The following is an 8,485-nucleotide window of genomic DNA, read 5'->3' as shown; positions in this document are numbered from 1 at the left end:
GCAGTCATTGGACAGGGGTCATGATGACTCCAGGATCTGGGTCAAGTCCACATCTTGGAGCATGGCGGAATGGTGGCGATGGCTGCAGCCCCAGAAGATGAGCCAGGCAGGAACTGGCTGAGAGATTTTTCTGCTCATGGTGAAATGTCCTGGCAGAGTCTGTGCAGGTAGGTTGATGCAGGTGAGGGGGGGGCTTCGGCTCTCCCACCCTTGTGGTCCCTGAATAATGTTTCCTTGTAGAGTCAGAAGCCAGCCAAGACTGTTTGTTGGGTGCCAGCTAGATTCAGCCCCTCATACTGGCCAAGTGGGTGAACCATCTGTCCACACACTGTCCTGGCCAGGCTTCCAAAAAGGCTTTTTGCTGCTACCCTTAAATGCTTTCCTGCATTTCATTGTCACTGTGTCTGGAGTCATACCTTCCCATAGCCTTTTGGTTCCCTGTCTAGGTGGCATATTCTCTGAGGATGTTGTGGTCGTGATGCCATCATCAGCCAGGAATAACTTAGCTTAGTGTCAGAGCCACAAGGGGAAGACTTGTCCAAGGTTGGAGCTCTATTGAAAGAAAAGTAATAATCCATTTTCAGCTTCCCTGAGAGCACACACCCAAATTCAAAAACTTTTGATCAGAAAGGAGACATAAATTCCATTAAAAACCAGAGAGAAAAAAAAAAAAAAAAAAACCAGAGAGAAAAGGAATTGGATATTGAATGTATCTGAAAGCGGAAGCCCCTCTAAGCTAAAAAACAACAAAGTACAAGAAGGCAAAGACCAACCAACTTGACCACATCAAAGCTAAGTATTTCCAAAGTCAAACAGTGTCACAAACAGAGCCAAAAAGCAGAGCGGATGAACTGTTTGCAGATCTATAATGTGTAAAAAGATGACACACAAATCCTTAACAGTAAAAATAACCCTCACCCTTACCCAACAGATAGCTGTGTCATTCACCTCAACAGCATACAGAAGAGAAAATAGACTTGACTGAAATTTTTTTGAGAAAATAATTAAATTTCAGTAATAACAGAAGATCAACAATAAAAACACAATAAAGAAGCAGTAGTTTTCACCAACAAATTTGGGGGGAAAAGTCTACGAATACTCAATGCTGATGAGATACAGTCAAACAGGCACTAAGTACAAAGGGAACTGTGAATTGGTATAAACTTTGGAAAATAATATGATAGTCAAAGAGGAGAGAGATGAAAGTTTCAAGCAAGGGCCAATGACCTATATATTAATACAACATTTGAGTGTCTGCTTTGAAATCTGCCTGCAAGGCAGGAGGACCTGGGTTTGATCCCTGAGTCAGAAAGACCCCCTGGAGAAGGAAACAGCAACCCACTCCAGTATTGCTGTTGGGAAAATCCCATGGACAAAGGAGCCTGGTGGGCTACAGTCCATGGGGTGGCAAAGAGTTGAGCACGACTGAGTGACTAACACTGTGTGCCACCCGTAGTGCTGGGTGTTAGAATGTGAGGATAAATAAGACACTGTCTGCTCTTGGGCATACGGTCAAAGAGAGAGAAAAACACACAGATTCTAAAGTGATATGTAGTGAGAAGGCCAGAGAGATGCTTGGGACATGGGCAAAGCATGGAGCAGCCCAGATGGGTGGTGCAAGTATGAAGCTTCATGGGAGTATCCAGGGAGGTTACTCGTCTCTGCTTCCTGTCTCTGGTTACTTGGAGACATTTAGAGGTGTGAGAACCAATGAAGAGATGATTGCTTTGGTCCAGGTAGAGAAGACAAGGCCTGAATTAGGGTCGGGGCAAGAGGATAGACAGAAGGTAAAATTAGGAGAAGCTGCTGACCGACTGGTTGCTGGGTCAAAGAGTCTAGGATGCCTTCCCTGTTTGTGTCTTGGGTGGATGGAATACTGAGGAGAAAGAGCAGGCTTGGTGGTGAGAAGAGGATTGTTGAGCCCAATTTTGCACAAGTTAAATGAAAGGTGGGCATCCAGGTAGAGATGGCCTATGAGGATCTAGGAGAGAGATTGGACCCCAGCAGGGATTTGAATGAAAGATTCAGATTGTGACTAATGGCGACTGTAGCCATGGGCTTTGCTGAGCTGCCCTTGGAGAAGGTGGCAGCTGAGAAGAGAAAGGAGGGTCTAGGGCTGAGAATCTTTCCCCTGTTGAAGCGTGGACAGAGAGAAAGAAAAGCCCACAGAGGCAAAAGAGACAGCATAAAGAGAGGGGGAAAAGCACCTGGAGCCTGTGTTGGCATGGAAACCCAGGGATGTGGAGCGTTTCCAAGAGAGAATAATCAGTCAACAGAAGAGAAAAGCCAGTTAGATAGGGACGGAGGGCCCACCACACGGAGCAGTTAGGAGCCCCTCAAGCCCCACAGGAGCAATTCCTGTGAGAGGTGGGCCTAAAGCCCCCACAAGGTGGGCAGAGCAAAGTGAAAGGGGGGTACAGCAGGCAGCATGGCACCTGTCCTGAGGAACTTGGAATATGATGGAGAAGCTGCCAGGATTATGACTTGGGTCAGAGAGATTTCTAGGCTGGGCTGAGAGGAAGGCAGGATCAACGTGATGGAAGAGAGGCTGAAAGGGCTGTCACCTAAAGTCATCTTGTCTGTGTAAATCAGAGACAAGATCAAAGAGCATGGATGGCAAAGAGGAAAAATGGCCATAAGTGACCTTGACTAGAGCTGTTTCCAAGAAAGTCTGTCTGCCAGTCTGGAGCTCACAAAGGAGGTGTGAGCCTGTCCCCAGGGGGTAGATGGAGAACTCAGAGAAGTGCAGAGTTCATGGAGCAGAGCCAGACACTGAGCTGTGACCGACATTTCAGGGACGGATGCAGGGATGCTGCTGAGGAGTCCAAGCGGGGCGAGGTGGTGGGGCGAGGGGGGAGAAAGGGCTGAAAAATTGGGGGCCCTGGAAGTCCAGGGAGGAGAGAGCTTCCAGAGGTCAGCATGACCATTAATGTGCGAAAGGCACAGAAGTCAGAGGAGATGAGAGTATCCCTGGTCTTTGGGGACCCCAGCCATAGCAGCTTTGGGGTAGGGAGCAAAACCCAACTGGGTGGGGGTGATCTAGAGACTGGCTGAGAAAGCAGGAGGGGAAAGGGAGACCCGAGGGGACAGAAGTTTCTAGAAGGTACTGTCTCTTACACATTGACATTTGGAGGGAGGAGGGCTATGTGAGGACACAAGAGCAGGGACAGGTAATGAAAGGGGCCCCTGGAGCAGTGGGATTAAGTGTATAGGTGAAGGGATTAGTTGTGTTGGTGGAAAGGGGCAAAATTAAATCATGTACATTTTACCAAGTAACCTGATCCCTGTGTTTTTCTGAAGGTTGTTTTTCTGCCCTCTGAGTACTGACTGCAGCTCTAATTAGCAGTAGTTTCATCCTGCCTCGTGTTTGGGGCTGTGTCTTATTCATTTTTGTACCTTTCGGTACCTAGCAACAGGCAGCGAGCTAGGTAAAGACAGAATAATTATTTCCTGCTTGAAATCAAATGTCTGAAATGGAGGTTCAGAATTTTTTTTTTTAAACCACAAAGATTCTGTGACTATTCCCAAGGAATCAACAAACAGGGAAATGAAAGTCAAAGTTGAAGCTGTCTGTGAGGCTGTCTGGGTCTCAGGAAATGCACTCTGCATTCTGGTGTGGGTACTGCTCTTCATAATTTTTAATGGTGAGGTTGTGATTGTTGTCTCATCTGGTCATTGCAAATCCACCCTCCTGTCCTTACTGAGGTAGACAGAGACTGCTAGCCCCATTTCACAGATTAGGAAACTGAGACCTAGAGTGGTAGGATAGAAGGAAAGAATCATGAGCAATGAAGTCGGTGGGGATAGGTCTTGAATACTGCATTCAGGGTCTTCACACCACTCCTGGTGTAATCTAGCACGTGTGCTCAGGCACTGTCATGTCTGACTCTTTGTGACCCCATGGGCTGTAGCCCGCCAGGCTCCTCTGTCCAGGGATTTTCCAGACAAGAATACTGGCATGGGTTACCATGCCCTTCTCCAGGGGAGCTTCCTGACCCAGGGATCGAACCCGTGTCTCCTGCATTAGCAGGTGGATTCTTTACCACTGAGCCACCTGGGAAGCCCAGTATCTCCTTAGACCAAGAAGGAGTCTTGGTCTAACTGGTTGCACTTGGGCCTCATGCCATCGCCTGATAAGAGCTGGGTGGCAAGAGGTGGGGCCTGAAGGAGGGGCTTCTGTGGGTTCTGTGTGAGAGAGCATCCCATGTCGCACCACAGCCATGTAAAATGGAGAACAGGAAATCTCCCTGAATGTAACAAGGGCTGTTAAGGGGGCAATAAAGAATGCTGGAAAGCCCGACATCCCCACCCTCGCCCCCAGACATCTACTAAGAAGGAACCAGACAGAGGCAGGCAGACTTGTTTAGGAGGCCATTGTCCAGATAAGAGTGAGAGAAGTCTGAAGTCAACCAGTGGAGAGGGAGTAGATCCAGAACTTAGAGGAGATTAAAAACCAGAAATGATGATTGGCTTTTAGGAGGAGAGAGAGAGTGAAGACAAAGACTCCTGTGTGTCTTGGGTAGACAGTGGGGAGGCCCCTGGGAAGATGGGGAGTGAGTTTGAGGGGCAAGACAGTGGTCTCAGATACAGCCAAGGGGTCAGGATCATAGTCAAGTAGAGCCCAGCAGGCACTTGAGTCAAGGATCAGGGGCTCAGAAAAAAATTCTGCTGGGAGTACTGGCCTAAGGCCATGACCACTCAAGTAACAGGAACCCTGAGAATGAGTAAGATCACCAGAGAAAGAGAATTCTGCCCAGGGCAGAATCCTACGGTACAGTGACACTTGAAGTACCAATCAAGGTGTGGGTAGGTGACAAAGGAGAAAGAGAAGGAAAGGCTTGAGACATGCGACAACCAACCAGGAGAGTGGGTTGCCATGGAAACCAAGGTAGTGAAGGGTTTCAAGGAGAAAGTAATCAACACTGTCAAATGCAGCAGAGAATTCCAATAAGATAAAGACAGACTCCCCCCCCCGCACCCCCGCCTTTGGATCTGATGATTAGTAAGCTTTGGATGCCCTCAATAAGAGCATTTTGGGGGAGTGATGGGGCAAAACTTGAATAATGTTGAGATGTGAGGAGGAGGTGAATTCGTCACCGAGAGTTCTTTGAGGAGTCCGGAAGGAAGACTTGGAGATGTGAAGGACAAGAGTGGGGAGGTTGAGCAAAGGGAAGACAGGAGCAAGTTCATAGGCTGATATCCACTCCCAGATTCGATAAGTGTTGTTTAGTGACAAAGTTGATTCATTCCACATATTCTAGTTTACCACCTGTTTGTGCCTGGCAGTCTGCCCAGCATTGTGGATTCTGTGGTGAATGAATTGAAGTAGGCAGATTTCTGTTCTTGTGGCATTTATATGATAGTAGGGGAGAAAGATGTGAATCACGTAATCACACGCATACATGTGTGATTTCCAGCATTGACAGAACACACTCTGAAAGAAAGGTAGCGAGTGCTGGAGGGTGTACCAGGGCCCCTGCCCCAGGCCAACTCCAGAGGCCTCCCTGCAGCGGCGACACTTGAACCAAGCTGTTAGGGGGACAGAGTTCATGGGACTGAACAGATTTGAGAGCCTGCTGGCCTTCTGGCCAGAGGGACCCGCCCGCCTGTGCACAGAGAGGCGCACTGAAGCCAGAGAGGCAGGCAGGGCTGGGTGGGCAGAGCTCTGGAGGCCGGGCTGAGCTCCTGTGTACCTCCCGAGAGTGAGGGAAGCGTGTTCGAGACCTGCCTGAATATTTTCTGTGCTCTGAGACTGGCTGGTCCTGGAGAAGTCATTAGAGGAAGCACAGGTGGACTTAGGGAGACAAGTTGGGAAGTTACTGTTGTCCTGGTGGACAGTATTTGGACAACACATTCTGGTCGGTCTTGGTGCTGGATGGAAGGAAGATGAGTAAGGAGGGGAGGAGGTGTTCCAGACGACCCCTGAGTTTAGGGCTTGCCTTACTGGTGGTGTGGCAGTGCTTTCCTCAGAACTGGGGAGCCCTACAAAGAAATGAGGTCTGTGAGGCAGACCCCCAAGTCTGGTGGTAGACAGCTGAGACATGCAAGCTAGGAGCTGGGGAGGAAGTGGTTGAATGCGTGGACCTGGAACCCAGAGTGAGAAATCACAGAGACCGTTTCAGTACTCCTGCGGGATCCTGAGTGAAAATGTGAACTGAAGTGGCATCAGGTTTCTGGAGCATTCTGAGGAGATGAGGGAGGCTGAGGAAGAAGAGGCCAAGCATCAACATTTGGGGGCCTGTAGAAAGAAAGATCCTCTTGGGGCACAGAAAAGAAAGGGCGAGAGAGGTCTTTCAACAGAAAGATGGAGTGGTCAGCAGTGGTTATGTGCAGAAAGGTCAGAGGTCAAGGGCAAATCCAGGAGCTCTTCTGAGGTGCAACTGCCCAATCGCCATGGCACCCCTGGAATTGGGCAGTGTAGTGTCTCTCCTGATTGGTACCCCCCCAGGGCCCATGGGAGACCTCAGGGGACCGTAGCAGAGACAGCCTGCGTGGGGGTGATTAAGGAGAGAAGTGAGGGAGCAAAGTCTAAGGCCTTTAAATGAAATTTTAGTCTTCAAGGAAATAGCAATACTGGCATACAGATATTCTGAGGGAAGGGAGCCTGAGTAATGGAGTGATTAAGGATGGAGACAATTAGTGAAATGAGTTCCCACAGGGGTTGGGTTCAAGTGTAGTGGTGGATAAATTAGTTTGGGGCAATAATGTATATTTGACTGAATGGGGCAAAACTTAATTATTTACCTTTTAGACAGTATCTTGATCTCCATGTTCTTTTGGGAGCTTTTATCTGACCTGTGTACCAAATACAACTCTAATTAGCACCACTTTTATCCTGTCTCAGGGTTGGGATCATGTCTTATTATTTTTGGTGTTTCTCAGCACCTAGCAACAGGCAGTAAGGTCTTTGGGTGCCGAATCAATATTATCTGCCTTGGAATGAAAAATCTGAAGTCAACATTCAAACTTTTTGACCAAAAAGAATCTGTGATAATTCTCCAGAAGTACAGTGTGGGAAAGAATTGGTATAAAGTCCTGGTGGCAGGAGTTTGGGGTGGTGGGGGGTGGAGAGAGAGTACAAGAGTCAGCTGTCTTCATCCTTATACATTCTGTCCCATTTATGCCTTTCACATTCATCCTCTCATATGAACTTCACCTCCCCCGGAAGAAGGAGAGCATCACCTCCCATCATAGAGGAGGGAGCAGAAACCAGAGGAGGGGAACGTCCTCTAGTGGTCCAGTGGCCAAGAATCCACCTCCCAGTGCAGGGGATGTGGGTTCAACACCTCAGGGGAACTAAGATCCCACATGCCTCAGGGCGACTAAGCTCACACACCGCGATGAAGACCTAGCATAGTGCCCCCTCCCCCAAAAAAACGGAAGTGCCTTGCTGACATCAAGCACAAATAACAGGAGCTGGATTCAACCTCAGTCCGTCGAGGATCACAGTCCGTCTTTCCAGGATCAGGTTGAGCTGAGAGAAAGAGGAAGAGGAGTCTGTGAGGTGCAGGTGGACACTCCACCTGGACATGTGCGGAAGGTTGGAGGCACGCTCCGACAGGAGACCGGATATTAAAGCATCATATAAAACTTCGGTGATAACATCTGCAATGCTAGCACCAGAGCAGATAGCTCATCCGTCTTAAGAAGCCTCCCTACCTTGTGAATGATACACACATTCTACATTTACACTGAAGACATCTGTATTTTTTTTCAATGTTTGTCTTTAGACCCATCTTAAATGTATTTTCACGTTTAATGTGACACAGAGATCTAATTTGATCTTTTTCCTAACGGATAACCAGGTGGCTAAGCACCATTTATTGTTCCAGCACTATCTTTTCTCCCAGTTCCCTATGTCTACACTCTGTTCAGGTCTGTTGATCTGTTTGTCTACTTCTGGGCCAGCACCAGATTTTAATAAGCAAAAGCTTCATCTTCCTACCTGATCAGGTAAGTGCCCCTCCCTTCCTGGCCCTTTATTCTTTTTTTATTTTATTATTTTGTTTTCCTTTATTCTTTTTTTTAAAGTACGTTGGTTGTATTGCACATTTACTTTTTCACACACACACTTTAGAATCAGCTTGTCGAAGTTCCATGAAAATCCTGTGGGAATTTTGAGAGGGATTTCACTGAAGGGAGAAATGACATCTTTGGGATACCTGTTCTTCCCATCTGTGAACTAGTATCTGTCTCCATTTAATCAAAGTCTTATTTGTTTGGGTTGATTTTTAATGCCTTTTAATAAAGGTTGGTCGATTTTGTCGTAAAGGTTTTTCACATTTCTTATTAGGTTTATTCCTGAGTACCTTATCAGTTGTGTTCTTTTTATGAGTGTAAAAGGCTTTTCTTTTTTTCTTTTTGCTTTCCAAATTTTAATCAGTTTACTAATCATGATGCTTCATTCACTGACACACTCTCGGAGTAAATGTGCTTTGTCCCTGGGTACACAAATGAGAACACAGCACACATATAAAGTAGAACT

This window comes from Bos mutus, chromosome 13 (genome assembly GCF_027580195.1).
Source record: "Bos mutus isolate GX-2022 chromosome 13, NWIPB_WYAK_1.1, whole genome shotgun sequence".
Taxonomy (NCBI): Eukaryota; Metazoa; Chordata; class Mammalia; order Artiodactyla; family Bovidae; genus Bos; species Bos mutus.
Note: the sequence above shows the minus strand (reverse complement) of the source record.